General features: G+C 44.7%; 1 protein-coding gene across 1 annotated transcript in view; it reads right to left on the bottom strand.

The window, feature by feature from the left end:
* Positions 1–16365, bottom strand: part of LOC126480863 (solute carrier organic anion transporter family member 74D) — an 86449-nt gene extending 70084 nt beyond the window's left edge. The window contains exon 1 of the mRNA XM_050104241.1: positions 16180–16365. The gene's annotated coding sequence lies outside the window, so the exon portion shown is untranslated. The remainder of the gene's footprint in view (positions 1–16179) is intronic.
* Between the last annotated feature and the right edge of the window lie 1262 nt (positions 16366–17627).

The following is a 17627-nucleotide window of genomic DNA, read 5'->3' as shown; positions in this document are numbered from 1 at the left end:
TTAAACAAATCAAATTTTACTAACTTCTACATGTTTATTTTTCACGTCTATATATTAATTTCTCAACATAGTCACCCTAGTGACGAACACATTTCTCCAACGACATACCAATTTGTTGATAGCGTCACTGTTGATTGTTTCACATTGTTGACGGAGCCAAAACCTCACCTCTGCTTGCACCACTTCATCACTATCAAAATGAAGTCCTCGAAGGTGTTCTTTATGCTTTAGAAACAGATGAAAACCGGATGGGGCCAAGTCGGGACTGTATGTAGGATGATCGATGACAGTGAACTCAAGGCGTCGGATTATTGTAGATGTCGCAGCGCTCCTATGTGGTCTGGCATTGCTATGCTCAAGGAGCGGATGCTCCACGTGTGGACAAACTGTTCTGCGGTTAGAAACTCGATTGCAGCTCGCTGTTTCTCTCGCACCGGCATAGTTATGTTAGGCTACACAGTGCCATGTTACACGCCACGATTCGGAGTCCTCTAATGGCAGGAGTGTTGCAACTTGCGTCAACGAAACGAGAAAGTCAACGAGTGATATGCATGATATGTAATACCTCAATTGATATTGGAACAGAATAAAAAATTCGGAGGCATTACTTTTCAGCACGCTGGTAGAAACGGCCGGCTTATGACGGATTCGGTCAGCGATTCGTTGTTTGATCGCCCAAAAACTCAGTGACAGCTGACAATGAGCGTCAGATTTGCTAGATTTAAAGGCCGGACACAAGTCAGACGCTGAATAAGTGGTATGCAGACGGATACCAATTGATATGTCTGGCAGCCTTAGCAGAACAGGAGAAACATCCCGCGAACTGACGGGCGACGCACTTCACTCATGGGGGATCAATTGCCTGTATTTATGTCGTGTGTCGTTACTACTGCGACCAAGGGGCGAATTTGTTGGCGTGAAAAACCTGGGAAAATCCCTCTCGCGCGGAATCGATATGTCCGGTTGAATGTGACCCTATAAAGGTTAATCATTATTGCTAACCTGCATGCATAACAAACTCTTTACTATTGGAATTATTTTCTTCGCTTAGTAACTGCTGGCTCAGTGATCTGTGGTCCCAAAGCTACGTGGAAGATAAAGAGACCTGCCAAGGGCACAGTTCCCGCGGAGGATGTGGATGTCTTTTAATATGTATACCCCTCTTGAGGGTTCCCATCTGTATTACTTTCTGATGGCGCCCGTAAGAAACTCGAAAAGAATATTTAATATCTAAAGATAAACCCTCTGTACCATATGGTGCACGAGAGAAGATGTCAAAAGCAAGCAAAGAACTTCGTGGACAGCTGAAATAAGACAAGCAAGAGCACCTATCCTGTGACGCAGGTATACGGAAATAAAAGAAGCTCTCTGATCTGTCTCTACTCAGAAACTGAGAAGAGAAAAATGACCTTGCGTGAACCATACCATGTATAGATCGAAATTCCGAGTCCGGGGCCGTATTTCAGAGTCTGCCAAGATACTAATCAAGCATCTGTGGTCGTATTTTGTCGGAAGTGGGATAGTACAAAACTGCGCGGCTTCGCGTGTATTACTCAACTAGCTTCTTGCGAAATCGGCATGAAATCAAAAACGTAGTAGATATGGTCAGCTTACATAAGGTGTTTTCGTCGTCCTGGGCACGGATCGACGGAGTATGACTCAGCTGAAATCCATGGTACGTACGGTGACGAATAGCAGTATGCAATTTCTGGGTAACTGTAATGAAATGACTGACATCAAAAATTTGCACATCACGGTTTGAGCAATTCCCGAGCAAATAATAAAATAAAAGAACTTTATCAGTAGCGGTAATATCTGTCACACGTAATTAGCGTTAGACGTAGACAGTCGAAGAAAGCTCTGAACAGTACGTTTACTGGACGGCGAATGTAACAAAAATGGCTCTGAGCACTATGGGACTTAACATCTGTGGTTATCAGTCCCCTAGAACTTAGAACTACTTAAACCTAACTAACCTAAGGACATCACACACATCCATGCCCGAGGCAGGATTCGAACCTGCGACCGTAGCAGTCGCGCGGTTCCGGAATGAGCGGCGAATGTAACATTGGGCGTAATAGAATCGCAGTTGTTCTCAATATGTATCAACAATTTTAACGGATAAGGTCAGGTAGCGCTCTCAGAATGTTCGCTTGTGATATTCTATTCTACAGGGGATTATTGGTGTCTCACATTATATTCATGAGATTATTGGTGTCTGATATTATAAGGAAATGCAGAACGATGTAGACAGTGTTTCCACTCTATGAATTGAATAGCATATCTCTTTAAATGATGTGTAAGATAAGGTCCACAACAGAAAGGAAACGTTCAACATACTTTTACAAAAAATTTGCTGTAAAGTTCTAAAACTGTGATAACACATAAATATATATTGATAACTACTGCGGAGGAATATGAAATTAATTTTAACACACAAAATCTTTAGTCCAATGCAGTACGTGAAGCAATAAGGGCCATAATTTGAAGCCATATTGACCATTAATCGACAGTGACTGTTTCAAAAATATGAAAAGGTTCAGAAATACCGCTACCAGTCCCAAGATTTGTTGACTACTAAATTATTTATTTGGCGACATGTTTCGAGGTGATACCTCATCATCAGGCTACAGTGGCATTAAAAAAAGAAAAACATTTAACATAAGTGTAAACAGATACTTTGGAGAAAAGCTGGGAAATGGCCATCTTGAAAGAAATGGAAACGTTCATCCACGGCCCTAACTTGAAAACGACGTCCTAAATGAAATGACAGAGTTCAAAAATTCACACATCTTTACGAATTTCAATACTCTTAAAATAGTAAGTACTTGGCATTAAGGTTACATGTGAGTGTAGATCCCAGAAAAATGTTTGTAATTCTTAAAATAAGTTTTTATAATGTCATTGTATTATAAAATTGTCATAGTCGCTGATTATGTAATATATTACGCCAACCAACACCAGTAATACGATAGCAAGACATGAAGAAGACCTTGGAGATATAATAAGGGGAGTTGTCATGACTTCACAAACTTGAAACCGACGACCGCCATGTTACTACGGCCAAACATTAGCTTCTGGTGAAAGTGCTGGATAAAAAAATGCTATCTTTCATCCTTTATAGACCATGATTAATGAAATTGTATCTCATTTACTAACCAGCCCTTCTCATGTCTAATCCGTTTCTAACACAACAATGTCACGTAGTATGTTTTACATCATTTCCTCAAAATATATGTGGGAATAATAAGCACTGAAACAATCTACGAGATGGTCGATGCCTGTCCACGGAGCAGCAGGAGAAACCTACATGGGTTGAGATGACGTCTCGGTTTATGCGCTGGACATATATTCGAAAGGAACCGCATTCAAATCCTTGTACGGGTACAAAAAATTTGCTGTTACGGAGTGTCACCGAGCTCCTTCAGGAAAATAAAGGGATGGTTGCTTTAAAAAGGCCAAGAACGATTCATCACAAACTATGGTGCCTAAAGCTTGGTGACTAGGCGATATAAAGTGAATCTCTAACGAAAGAATGTATCTGCCTGTCTACTATATGATGTCGCCCGCATTAACGTTCGACGGAAACAAAGGCTGCGCTACGTGTGCAGATCCGCAGAGCTCGCAGTATAACGGCATGAAGGCCATCACACTGCTACCCACAACACTTGTACCGTTGTCTGTCGCACACCCACGCTCCCCAGTCCCACGCGTCCTCCACCTCCGGCTTCGATCAAAGAAGAAAAGATTGCTTGTGGTGATGCTAGAAACAACACTTCCGGTGGGCTTTAAGGATCTAGAGTCACAGAAGGCTACTGTGCTCCGTCCCACTGCAGCAATAAACTCTTCACGTGTATCAGACGTTGTGACAAGCTTCAGCTTTTGGCGCATAGCCACATGAAATGGTTCAGATGTACGAAAAATTGCAGCAATGGTCGTGTACTTCCTAAGGTATAACAGGAAACAATAATTGGGTGGTTGGTTGGTTGGTTTGGGGGAGGCGACGAAACAGCGAGGTAATCAGTCCCATCGGATTAGCGAAGAAAATCGGCCGTGCCCTTTCAGAGGAACCATCCCGACATTTTCCTGAAGCGATTTGGGGAAATCACGGAAAATCTAAACCAGGATGGCCGGACGCGGGTTTGAACAATCATCCTCTTGAATGCGAGTCCAGTATGCTAACCACTGCGGCACCTCACTCGGTAATAATTGGAAACAAATGACTTCGTGAAATGTAGATGATATAAGTAGCTTCGTTGTATAAAGTGCATGCGCAGAAATATTAGTCATTATGATTATTTGAAACTTTCGTTTCAAGCCTGACTGTTTGAGAAAGCATTGTATTTGGATTAAACGTAAAGTAAGGTCTGTGCACAAGCCCGTGACCTGGCTGTTGGCATGACTGCAGATGGAGCACAGCCATTCGTCGCCGCTGCTCTAACAGGGGGGGATTGTGGTGGACCCATCACCTTCTACCCCCGGGAAACAACACTGGCAATTGTAATTACAAATAAAATAGCCTTTGGCTGTGAGCGTGGTTTTAATACTTTTCTTTATTACATCGTCTATTTTGAGAATTCCAAACCCATCTTAAGACGCACCTTAAGAACACATGTGATCGATGTTAGGCGTTACTTTCCTAATTACAGCTGGTTGCAAACCGAAAGGAGGATGTGCAAGCCGCACATCGACAACACCACACCAAAATGACACCTCACTGCTGGACAACGGACTACAGAGAAGCTATTTTACCTACAGTTCGTAACATATACGGATGCATTTCCACAATCCACTACGATATACATGAAATGTCTGCATAATGGAATAACAATACTGAAAATTTTGCAGAACAGGGACTCGAACCCGGATTTCCCGAATGTCAGGAGCGGTCACCTTCCCTTTTGGCCGTCCGAACACGAGTTAGGGCCAGACCAAAACTTCCATACGTCGTCAGCCACGTGTCTACAACCTGTATTCGTACATCCATTCTGAACATTCCCGTACTTGTAAGTCGCTTGCTCGGTGTCGGCGGATAAATACATTATTGCAGTGCCAGTGTTATTCCGAATTACGATACAAAGTTCCTTCGGACATTTGAATCGAATGTATCTAGTAAAATTTGTTTGGCGTTAGATTCCTTTTATTTTCTTACATTTGCCCAACAAACATGTTAGTTCGGTTAAATAAGAAAGCTGAAATGCTACTTTTACGTTTTTAATTGGAAAACTGCTCCAGAACGCTGTTTTTGTGGGTTTATTAAAAATTTCCTCAGTTACGGCCCGCACCACAGGTTCAGCCTAGCGATCTATAGGTTCTAAATATCGCTCTGTTTGTGTTTTTTGATAAATACGTCACTTACCGGAGCAACCACCACGAGCAGTCGACACAGAGGTAGCTATTATGTAAGGGAGAGACTGCATCTAATCGCGGCCGAAGGTAAGCTATCCATCGTATCACACATTCCCTTCCTGAAGTAGAGCAGCAACTGGGATTTTCAGGTGCCTATGGTGCACCATGAGTACGTAGATCAGGGGCAAACTGTCACGTCAGACTCAACTCCCACGAGCAGCAACGTTGACAGGGATTGACTGGTGATTATAGCAGATATTAACAGTGGACAGGCGAACCACAGAGCAGAAAATCACATCAGAATTCAAGACTGGATAACAACAACAACCAGTAAACAGCCATGCCACTCCGGTCGTATGCAGGAAGATAGTAGGAGGTATCCTCGTATGGAGATTGTTTGCATTGGCCGAGGTGAGGTCCATGTTAGTAAGCCATAGTCTATTAGCGGCAATTGATACAGGAATCGTCTGAATCAGTTTCTTCACTACAGTTTCTCATCTGCAGTACCACGGAAATTACATTGAAGAACCAAAGAAACTGGAATACCTGCCTATTATCTAATAGGGCTCCGCGAGCATGCAAAAGTGCCGCAGCACGACGTGGCATGGACTCGACTTATGTCCGAAGTAGTGCTGGAGGGAACTGACACCATGAATCCAGCAGGGCTGTACATAAATCCGTTAAGAGTACGGGGGTGGAGGGGGATGGGGTGTAAATCTCTTCTGAACAGCACGTTGCAAGACATTCCAGATATGCTCAATAATGTTCGTGTCTGCGGAGTTTCGTAGCCAGCGGAAGTGTTTAAACTCAGAGAAGCGTTCCCGTAGCAATTCTGGACGTGTCGGAATGCACAATGGACATGAATGGATGCAGGTGATGAGAGAGGAAGCTCAGGTACGTGTCACCTGTCAGTCATAGCTAGACGTACCAGGTGTCCCATATACCTCTAACTGCACACGCCCTACACCGTTAAAGAGCCTCCACCAGCTTGAACAGTCCCCTGCTGGCATGCAGGGTCCATGAATTCATGAGGTTGTCTCCATACCCGTACACGTCCATCCGCTCGATACAATTTGAAACGAGACTCGTCCGACCAGGCAACATGTTTCCAGTCATCAACAGTCCAGTGTCGGTGTTGACGGGCCCAGACGAGGAGTAAACCTTTGTGTCTTGCAGTAATCAAGAGTACTCGAGCGAGCCTTCGGATCCGAAAGCCGATATCGATGATGTTTCGTTGAATGGTTTGGACACTAACACTTGTTGACGGCCCACCATTGAAATCTGCAGCAATTTGCGGAAGGGTTGCACTGGTGTCACGTTGAACGATTCTCTTCAAGCGTCGTTGGTCCCGTTCTTGTAGGATCCTTATCCGGCAGCAGCGATGTCGGAGATTTGATGTTTTACCGGATTCCTAATATTCACGGTCCATTTGTGAAATGGCCATACGGGAAAAACCCCCATTTCATCGCTACCTCGGAGATGTGCTCCATCGCTCGTGCGTTGACTACAACAGCACGTTCAAACTCACTTAAATCTTGATAACCTGCAATTGTAGCAGCAGTAACTGATCTAACAACTGCGCTAGACACTTGTTGACTTATATGGACGTTGCCGACCGTAAAGCCGTACTCTGCCTGCTTACATATCTCTGTATTTGAATACGTATGCGTATACCAGTTTCTTTGGCGCTTCGGTGTTTTTTCCGATGTCTTAGCACACGTACTATCATTCCATCTCTTCTCCTAGTTTGTGTTCTATTCACTTTTCTTTCTTAGCCGATTCTGTAGAGAACCCCTAATTTTACCAGTTCACTTAATTTTCAGCATTCGTCCGTAAAACCAGATGTATAAAACTTAGAGTCTCTTATTTTTTTAGTTTTCCAGCTACCTATGATTCACTTCTATTCAATGGTGTTATCCAGTTGTACATTCTCCCAAATTTCTTTTCTCCTGAAACTTCTGTTTCTTTCATTCTTCCTTTGTGTGGCCAATGTGTCAGAAGTTGCTGCTTTACAATTATGAAAGGTATTTAGATCCGCCTGCGCAGCTACTACAAAATCCGTATTTATATCACTACACACCTTCGTTTTACTGATATAAAACATAGTCATGGACTGCTGTGTTTACAATTTTAATTTGTTTTCCAGATCTAAAAACAGTTCGTTAAAAAATACGCTGAGGTGTGATTTTTTTCGTGCTGTTTTCTGTTTCTGATTTTGTCCTAGATCAGGAAGTGTGTCGTCTCTTCGCCCATTTTAAGGTAATCCGTCGTTTCACACCGATGGTTTTTGCCTAATCTCACGCTGATTTGCAACTTTACACATCTTATGAAGTGAAATACCACACAATAAATCATCACGAGTGTTTGTTTAGAGACTACTGACTAGACGTATCACTTTGTATTGTGTGTGTGTGTGTGTGTGTGTGTGTGTGTGTGTGTGTGTGTGTGTGTGTGTGTGAGTGTGTGTGTGAGTGTGTGTGTGTGTGTGTGTGTGTGTGTGTGTATGTGGGTATGTGAGTGTGTGTAGTGTTGCCAACTTATTAACTAGTTTAAACTTTCACTTTATCGAAAAATATTCTCTTCTTCTGTGGTTTGTCATATGTGTAGTATGTAGTTTTAATTATGTTCGTGTCTATTTATTTATTATGTAAGTGAAATGAAAGGGTAGGGTGGGAGTGTTTCTTTTCATTATTGATTCTTCAAATGGTTCAAATGGCTCTGAGCACTATGGGACTTAACATCTATGGTCATCAGTTCCCTAGAACTTAGAACTACTTAAACCTAACTAACCTAAGGACATCACACAACACCCAGTCATCACGAGGCAGAGAAAATCCCTGACCCCGCCGGGAATCGAACCCGGGAACCCGGGCGTGGGAAGCGAGAACGCTAACGCACGACCACGAGCTGCGGACATTGATTCTTCGATATATACGCTAAACAGAGGATGAGAGAGGTTGCATATCTGCCTCTAGTCTTATTGTTCCCACTTTTTTTTCTATTTACCCATCCTTCAGTAAAAGCGTTGAAGTTGCATTTTTTTACGCGGATATCAAACATCTTGCACCAATTCACGGTTTTGAGGTCAACAAAATGTCTTTGTTTTTCTTGAGCCTTGCTTCCATAATCAAGCGTTATGGTTCAAATGACTCTGAGCACTATGGGACTTAACATCTGCGGTCATCAGTCCCCTAGAACTTAGAACTAATTAAACCTAACTAACCTAAGGACATCACATACATCCATGCCCGAGGCAGGATTCGAACCTGATACCGTAGTGGTCGCACGGTTCCAGACTGAAGAATCAAGCGTTATGTCAGAACTCTATAGTGTGTTCACATTTCCCGTATACATTTAATTTATTGAAGCTATCAGATTAATTGACCTGTTCCCAGGTTTCCTGCTGAATGTTTTATAAACACGTAATGGTTCAAATGGCTCTGAGCACTATGGGACTTAACATCTGTGGTCATCAGTCCCCTAGAAGTGAGAACTTCTTAAACCTAACTAACCTAAGGACATCACTCACATCCATGCCCGAGGCAGGATTCGAACCTGTGACCGTAGCAGTCGCGCGGTCCGGACTGCGCGCCTAGAACCGCTAGACCACCGCGGCCGGCTAAACACGTAATGGTGTTATATAAGTGTATATGGTATTATGTTTAGAAATTTGATATTTTACGTGTCGTATAATAAACAAAAATGGTTGATCAATGAAAAAAAGGATAGAAATCTACAATTTATACTTCAAATATAATGTGTAGATACCTTCACGAATATTTAAAATTCTAACATAAACTCTACCATACGCTGGATCCGTGCCGGTCTCGGTAAAAACCGGAGGTATATCATCTTCTGTGCTTGTCAACAGTTTCTATTTCTACAACCAAACTGATCGGCAAGTTACAGATTTCAGTGGAAGACTTGAGCGCAAGATCAGATAATAACTAAAAGCGAAGTTACGACACAAAGATCTTACAGAATTATCGAATGAAGTCATTCAGCACATGGTAATTAAAAATATTTATCGCGATTGCAGTTTCCACAAATTGTCATTGCAAAGCACTCTGAAAGCAAAGAATCACCATACGCTCTCTGGTGGTCGTTACTCCTGTCGCAAGAAATTGCAGCAGCATTTAGACTACTGGCCATTAAAATTGCTACACCAAGAAGAAATGTAGATGATAAACGGTTATTAATTGGACAAATATATTATACTAGAACTGACATGTGATTACATTTTCACGCAGTCAGGGTGCATAGATCCTCAGAAATCGCTACCCAGAACAACCACCTCTGGCCGTAATAACGGCCTTGATACGCCTGGGCATTGAGTCAAACAGAGGTTGGATGGCGTGTACAGGTACATCTGCCCGTGCAGCTTCAATACGATACCATAGTTCATCAAGAGTAGTGACTGGCGTATTGCTCGGCCACCATTGAACAGATGTTTTCAATTGGTGAGAGATCTGGAGAATGTGCTGGTATCCTGCTGAAATGTAGGGTTTCGTAGGGATCGATTAAGGGTAGAGCCACGGATCGTAATACATCTGAAATGTAACGTCCACTGTTCAAAGTTCCGTCAATGCGAACAAGAGGTGACCGAGACGTGTAACCAATGGCACCCCATACCATCACGCCGTGTTATACGCCAGAATGGCGATGACGAATACACGCTTTCAATATGTGTTCACCGCGATGACGCCATACGGATGCGACCATCACGATGCTGTAAACAGAACCTGGATTCATCCGAGAAAATGACGTTTTGCCATTCGTGTACCCGGGTTCGTCGTTGAGTACACCATCGCAGGCGCTCCTGTGATGCAGCGTCAAGGGTAACCGCAGCCACGGTCTCCGAGCTGATAGTCCATACTGCTGCAAACGTCGTCGAACTGTTCGTGCAGATGGTTGTTGCCTTGCGAACGTCTCCATCTGTTGACTCAGGGATCGAGACGTGGCTGTACGATCCGTTACAGCCATGCGGATAAGATACCTGTAGTGATACGAGGCCGTTGGGGTCCAGTACGGCGTTCTGTATTACCCTCCTGAACCCACCGATTTTCTGCTAACAGTCATTGGATTCGACCAACGCGAGCAGCAATGTCGCGACACGATAAACGGCAATCGCGATAGGCTACAATCCGACCTTTATCAAAGTCGGAAACGTGATGGTACGCATTTCTCCTCCTTACACGAGGCATCGCAACAACGTTTCACCAGGCAACGCCGGTCAACTGCTGTTTGTGTATGAGAAATCGGCTGGAAACTTTCCTCATGTCAGCACGCTGTAGGTGTCGCCACCGGCGCCAACCTTGTGTGAATGCTCTGAAAAGCTAATCATTTGCATATCACAGCATCTTCTTCCTGTCGGTTAAATTTCGCATCTGTAGCACGTCATCTTCGTGGTGTAGCAATTTTAACGGCCAGTTCATGCATGGGACGATAGACAGTACCCGTGTACACGAATCAATGCAGAAACCTAGTTTCACGAAAATGGAAATTGTCCGTTTCTGGCATTCAGGTCTTCAGATTTTTGTGTGTTCTTGTGTGTACTGTTGCGAACAGCAATGTAATGCTCGAGCTGTTTGTCAAGCAGGGAGCGCTAAGCGAAGCATTCGCGTTTGAGGCGCGTTCCTGATTCGTGAGGCGGACGGCGTTCCGTGCCGCCGCTGCACACACTGGCTGAGTGTGCTGTACGGCTCATGATCTCAGCGTGCAGAAAGTGCCCACGGCTACTGTTCTGTCACGCCGCCAGCAGGAGGCGCGCCCGCTGCCAGGCTCGCTTTTCCCTTTTATGCAGAAAGAGTAGCCGCGGCGTGCGCCGAACGACCTCAACGGCACCGTGGTGCATGTCGAACGACGAAGCGCGTGCAGCAACAGAGTCGGCGCTACAATAAGTGGAACTAGCTTCTCGATGCGACGATGACTTCATCGATTTGTCCTTCATTTCACAATACCTTGTAAATAGAGTAATTTTTTAAGAATTGTTTTGGCATCTGTGTGGAGAATTTATTAACACCTTCGTGTGCTCGTGAACTGATGCACCACTTTACAATGGGAGACATTTGTTCGGTTTTTGTGTTTGAAATGCATGCGCTGCATTATATGTGCAAGTGAGCAGCGTGGTTGAGTGCAACGAGAGTGTGGGTTGCGTGTTGCTACGCGTGAGTAAGGAACTGACAAACTGACAGGCAGGCAGGCGGCAGGGCTCAGTGCCAGCACGTAGCCTGCTTTTCCCAGAGAGTATCACAGCCGCCAGAAGTATCTACTTCGACGCGCTTCTATTTCTGTTTTACAAGACGCAGGAGACGAATATTAATTTTGGCCCCAATAATTAGTGCATACTGTAGTGGACAGCAAGTGTACATCACGTTTACTCCCCTTGGCGCTCATGTTCTTGGAAATTAAAATTTTTGCCAAACCCAAGATTCGAACAATCGAGTGCCACTACCTCGCAGCGATTTTGTCATCGTCGCGTAAGTGAGCCAGCAGCAGATGACTCGGGAGCCAGTCTTCTGATATCCTACTCTGTCCAAACAAGTTTATGCGATACCTTCAACAAAGTAAGATATATGTTAATGGGATTTGCTAAGGTATCGATAAGTAATAAACTTGCAACAGAAGGTGTACTAGAAGTGAGAAACTGTAGTAGACAACGTTTAGAGTAGTACAGACGAAGAGAGTAAACACAACGAGACAGGGAAAGGTGGAGTACCGCAGCAAACCTGTCTTTATAAACGCCATGAAAATCTGGTTAAAAATTTGTGACAAGCAGATCTATTCTGACTAGAGCGTATCCTTCTCGTACATAAAATCTTCTTTATGCTATATTTCACACGTTATGTAACATATTTTACAGTAATGGACATGGGGTATTCACGTCCAAAGTTTAAAATCTGCTAAATGATGACCTGAACTATTTCCAGCATAATAAAGCTTTTAGCAGCTTTTTATGTTGTGCATGAAAATATTTGCCATGGACAAACCTGTAACACCGGAAGAAAATGTGATATGGTAATGATGAGGGAGGAAGTGTTTTGCAGTAACGTTGGCACTAGTTCCAGTACAATCGATTATTATTCTATATACTAGTATTAATGGGCCTACTGTAGAATGTACATAACTAAATAATCCAAATGAGATTTTTTAAAATAAAATACACAGATAGATAGTAACAATAAACATTATAACACAAACCTGCCAATGGTGACTGTTAGTAGTATCATTTACAGTAGTTATCATTTCCCGTAAAACTGTAATTGAAAGATAAAACTAAACTAAGAAACTAAACTCTGTTTGAACAGATCTCGGAAGCCCCAACGGTACCAATCGACCGCCGTGTCACCCTCAGCCGATAAGCGTCGCTGGATACGGAAATGGAGGTGCGTGTGGTCAGCACACAACTCTCCCGGCCGTTGTTAGTGTTCGTGACCGGAGCCGCTACTTCTCAGTCAAGTAGCTCCTCAACCTGTCTCACAAGGGTTGAGTACACCCTACTTGCCAAAAGCTCTCGGCAGACCATGACGGTCACCCTTCTAAGTGCTAGCCAAGCTCGACAGCTCTAAACTTCGATGATCTGATAGGAACCGGTGCTACTCCCGCAGGAAGTGCAGATATGCGTCGCATCTGCACTTTCTGCGGGAGACCCTGCATTCCTACTGGAAGACGTGCCGTTGGTTGTACGAAGGGTAATGTGGCTACTACATGATCGTAATCGAACTCAGTGTCCTCTTGAGTGTTGAGGTGGAACAATAATACATGCACAACATCCCCACTTTCCATGTGTGCTCTCTTGTGTCCTTCACTCATTGAAACGTACAATAATAAAGATGTTTTATCTCCAGCTTATGGGTTGTGGGGTTTGGGCCTGCTGTCCTGATTTCAAGGCAGGGTAACTTTCTTACGATAACTGGTGTTCTCCACCACATGTTTAAAATAAACTTCGAAACGTCCTGACAGAAAGCACATCTTTCCTAAACACTTGTTTGTAGGGAGCAGTAAATGGCTAATGGAAATGCCTGAATTCTATTCGTGATACTGCAACTTCTTAGGGCTCGCGAAACTGATGCATAAAGTTGGTCAGCAGACCTTGCAGGTTATAGAGGTGTATTTCTGAAGTCAGTAGCGAGTGATCATTGGTGATACAAGTTATTTTTCTAATTCAGGAAGCCTGCAAGACTGAAACGGCGTCCCGAGCGCAGACGTCGGATTCTGATAGAGCCAATTCCTGTTCTTTGGGCGAGTGGTGCGATTTGGTGGACAAGAAAGAGTTCGGGAGGCAGATGTGTCACAGCGGGTCTCTGAGTCAGCAGCTAACTCGAAATAGTGTAGCTTAAAGGTGATGGACTTGGCAAGGTTTAATTGAAGCCATCCCATTTGTTTCTGTGAGGGGAGGTGACTTTGAACTGTTACCCTGTTTTTGCTTTTATGGAGATTATCGGCGGAAGTTGCTAAGGAGTCGTTCGGGTACATGCACTGAGGCGACAAAAATCATGGAATAGCGATATGCACTTATACAGATGGAAGTAATATCGCATACAGAAGGTATAAAAGGGCATTGCATTGGGGGAGCTGTCATTTGTACTCAGGTGACTTTGTGAAAAGAATTCGGACCTGATTTAACAGCCTTAGAATGCGGAATGGCAGCTGAAGCTAGACGCATGGGACATACCATTTCGTAAGTCGTTAGGGAATTCAGTATTCCGAGATCCACATTGTCAAGAGCACTGCCTCTCACCACGGACAAGGCAGGGGCCAACGGCTTTCACATAACGACCGAGAGCAGCGGTGTTTGCGTGGAGTTGTCACTGCTAACAGACAAGCAACAATGCGTGAAGTAACCACAGAAATCAGTATGAGCTGTACATACGACGAACGTGTTCGGTCGGACAGTGTGGCGAAATTTGGTATTAATGGACTACGGCAGCAGAGACCGACGCGAGTGCCTTTGCTAACAGCACGGCATCATCTGTAGCGCCTCTCCTAGGCTCGCGACTATATCGATGGGACCGTAGATGACTGGAAAATGTTGTCCTGGTCAGATGAGTCCCGATTTCAGTTGGTAAGAGCTGATGGCAGCGTTCGAATGTGACGCATGCCACATGAAGACATGGAGGCAAGTTGTCAACAAGGCACCTTGCAAGCTGGTGGTGGCTCCATAGTGGTGTGGGCTGTGTTTACATGAGATGGACTGGGCTTTTTGACCCAACTGAACCGATCACTGACTGGAGATGGTTCTGTTCGACTACTTGGTGATCATATGTTCCCAAACAACGATGAAAGTTTTATGGATGACAGTGCACCGTGTCACACAGTGCCACAATTATTCGCAATTGATTTGAAGACCATTCCAGAAAGTTCGAAAGAATGATCTAGCCATCCACATCGCCCGACACGAATACCATTGAACATTTATGGGATATAATCGAGAGGTCAGTTCGTGCACAAATTCCTGCACCAGGAACACGTTCGCAATGATCAACGGCTATAGGGACAGCATGTAATGGTACTTGAATTACGTAACCATTACGGCACCTCACCTCAACCTCTCGATACCAGCAATATTCTACTGTGTTTCTGTAAAATAGTTAACATATTTCTGTGATAACATTCAGATTTGATTTCATTAATGTAAAGGTACTTCGATACATCGATATGTATGTATTTTAATGATATTATTCTTATGTGTATTCTTTCTTTTGTCACTGTGATCATTGACGTACTTGTAACTCTGATTTTTGGGCGCGTAAGCGGTTATTAGAGAGTCAAGCTTTGGTCGTCATGTTAAAAAGACGGAAATTGTAGTCAGTTCATGAAATGTGAACTTTAACAGTATGTTTTATATTGTGAAGTGATGTTCTGGAATGAGTTACGTGATATTGCAACAAAAGTAATAAAAAAGAAGTGTAACTTAAATTCGGAGTGCTGATTACTTTTTTTTACATCACTGTTGTCCTAACTTGGAAAAGTTTAATCTTCAAGAATGGTTTATGAAACACATCTATAAAACTTTTGAATATCGCAGAATAACACCTAGGCCTCTTTGCATCCGAGCTTGGAATCATCACTACCTAGATTTTCGACGATTGAGGCATGAGTTCACAACGAGACCAGAGTGGGAAATACGAAAAGATGAGTGCCTAGTTTATCCATTATTTCAAGAAATGACTTTATTAACTGTGCTCTAATGACACCTGCCACATCATATAACTTTGTTTTTGCCCGAAAATGCAATATTTAGCAGCGTGAGCAACACTACAATCATAATTAATTTTTTACCTTTGTTGTGGTAGGGTTGTTAGAAGCATGACTCAAAATATCTTTCAGAGACCTTGTCGAGTTGCTGCACTATGCTGGGCAAAAGAAAACCCGACACCATATTAGGAGGTATCACCTTGCTTTGGCACTTCAGAGTAGTCCAGTCAAGAGGTAGGATCTAGAAATTTTCTTGAGGGTAGTTAGGTAGGTACAGGGAATTTATTATTGACTTCAGAGTAGTGAAAAGTTAGATTATGTTTCGTGGGTCAAAAATGAAGCTGGCGACACTCATTTTACACTAGTTTTAATAGCGTGGAAGTGTAGAGGTTTGACCGTGATCCACAGATAAACTTCGGGAGGAAATGCATGCAGCAGAACATCGCGTTATTTGCACATGCTTAATAGTGGGAATGCTGGCCGCATCCACAAGTGGCACTTCGCGCGATGCTACCGAAGCTCCATGGACAGACGAAAGGAACTTTTCAGTGTTTCCAGGCACCATTCTCTTCTTACCTTCTACGTCCTAGTGGAACTTACTGTCTGGGTATTGTAGGAGCCGGAAGGACTCACCAGAGGCTCGGCGGCGGGCTTGAGGGCGTGCCCGTTGGCGGCGCCGTTGTGTGGCGGGGGCGGCAGGTCGGGCGCGCTGCCATTGGCGCCGCCCTTGCCCGCGGCGGGCTCGTCCTGCCAGAGGTCCGCGGTGCGGCCGATGGCGCCCTTGAGCGCGGCGGACGCGTCCAGCGGCGTCAGCACGTCGAGGCCGCCCACGCCGCCCCCCAGGCCGTCGCCGCCGCCGGCGCCCGCGGCGCCGCGCCCGTACCGCCCTCTCCACTTGCCCATCGCGGCGCGCCGGCGCTCGCCGGCCGGCCTGTGCTCGCCGCTGCTGCTGCAACACAAACCAGTCAGCACATCAGTTCAGCCCGACCTTCCCAAAGGCGAGGCGCACGTAACATACAAGTAAGTATCCGGGAGCTCTGTGGGTCTAATATACACTACTGGCCATTAAAATTGCTACACCAAGAAGAAATGCAGATGACAAACGGGTATCCATTGGACAAATATATTATACTAGAACTGATATTTGATTACGTTTTCACGCAGTTTGGGTGCATAGATCCTGAGAACTCAGTACCCACAACAACCACCTCCGGCCATAATAACGGCCTTGATGCGCCTGGGCATTGAGTCAAACAGAGCTTGGATGGCGTGTACAGGTACAGCTGCCCATGCAGCTTGAACACGATACCACAGTTCATCAAGAGTAATGACTGGCGTATTGTGACGAGCCAGTTGCTCGGCCACCATTGACCAGACGTTTTCAATTGGTGAGAGATCTGGAGAATGTGCTGGCCAGAACAGCAGTCGAACATTTTCTGTATCCAGAAAGGCCCGTACAGGCCTGCATCATGCGGTCGTGCATTATCCTGCTGAAATGTAGGGTTTCGCAGGGATCGAATGAAGGGGAGAGCCACAGGTCGTAACACATCTGAAATGTAACGTCCACTGTTCAAAGAGCCGTCAATGTGAACAAGAGGTGACCGAGACGTGTAACCAATGGCACCCAATACCATCACCCCGGGTGATACGCCAGTATGATGACGAATACACGCTTCCAATGTGCGTTCACCGCGATGACGCCAAAGACGGATGCGACCATCACGAAACTGTAAAGAGAACCTGGATTCATCCGAAACAATGACGTTTCGCCATTCGCGCACCCAGGTTCGTCGTTGAGTACATCATCGCAGGCGCTCCTGTCTGTGATGCAGCGTCAAGGGTAGCCGCAGCCATGGTCTTCGAGCTGATAGTCCATTCTGCTGCAGATGGTTGTTGTCATGCAAACGTCTCCACCTGTTGATTCAGGGATCGAGGCATGACTGCACGATCCGTTACAGCCATGCGGATAAGATGCCTGTCATCTCGACTGCTAGTGTACGAGGCCGTTGGGATCCGGCACGGCGTTCCATATTACCCTCCTGTACCCACCGACTCCATATTCTGCTAACAGTCATTGGATC

Source organism: Schistocerca serialis, chromosome 1 (genome assembly GCF_023864345.2).
Source record: "Schistocerca serialis cubense isolate TAMUIC-IGC-003099 chromosome 1, iqSchSeri2.2, whole genome shotgun sequence".
NCBI lineage: Eukaryota > Metazoa > Arthropoda > Insecta > Orthoptera > Acrididae > Schistocerca > Schistocerca serialis.
Note: the sequence above shows the minus strand (reverse complement) of the source record. Positions and strands in the feature narration are given on the sequence as shown.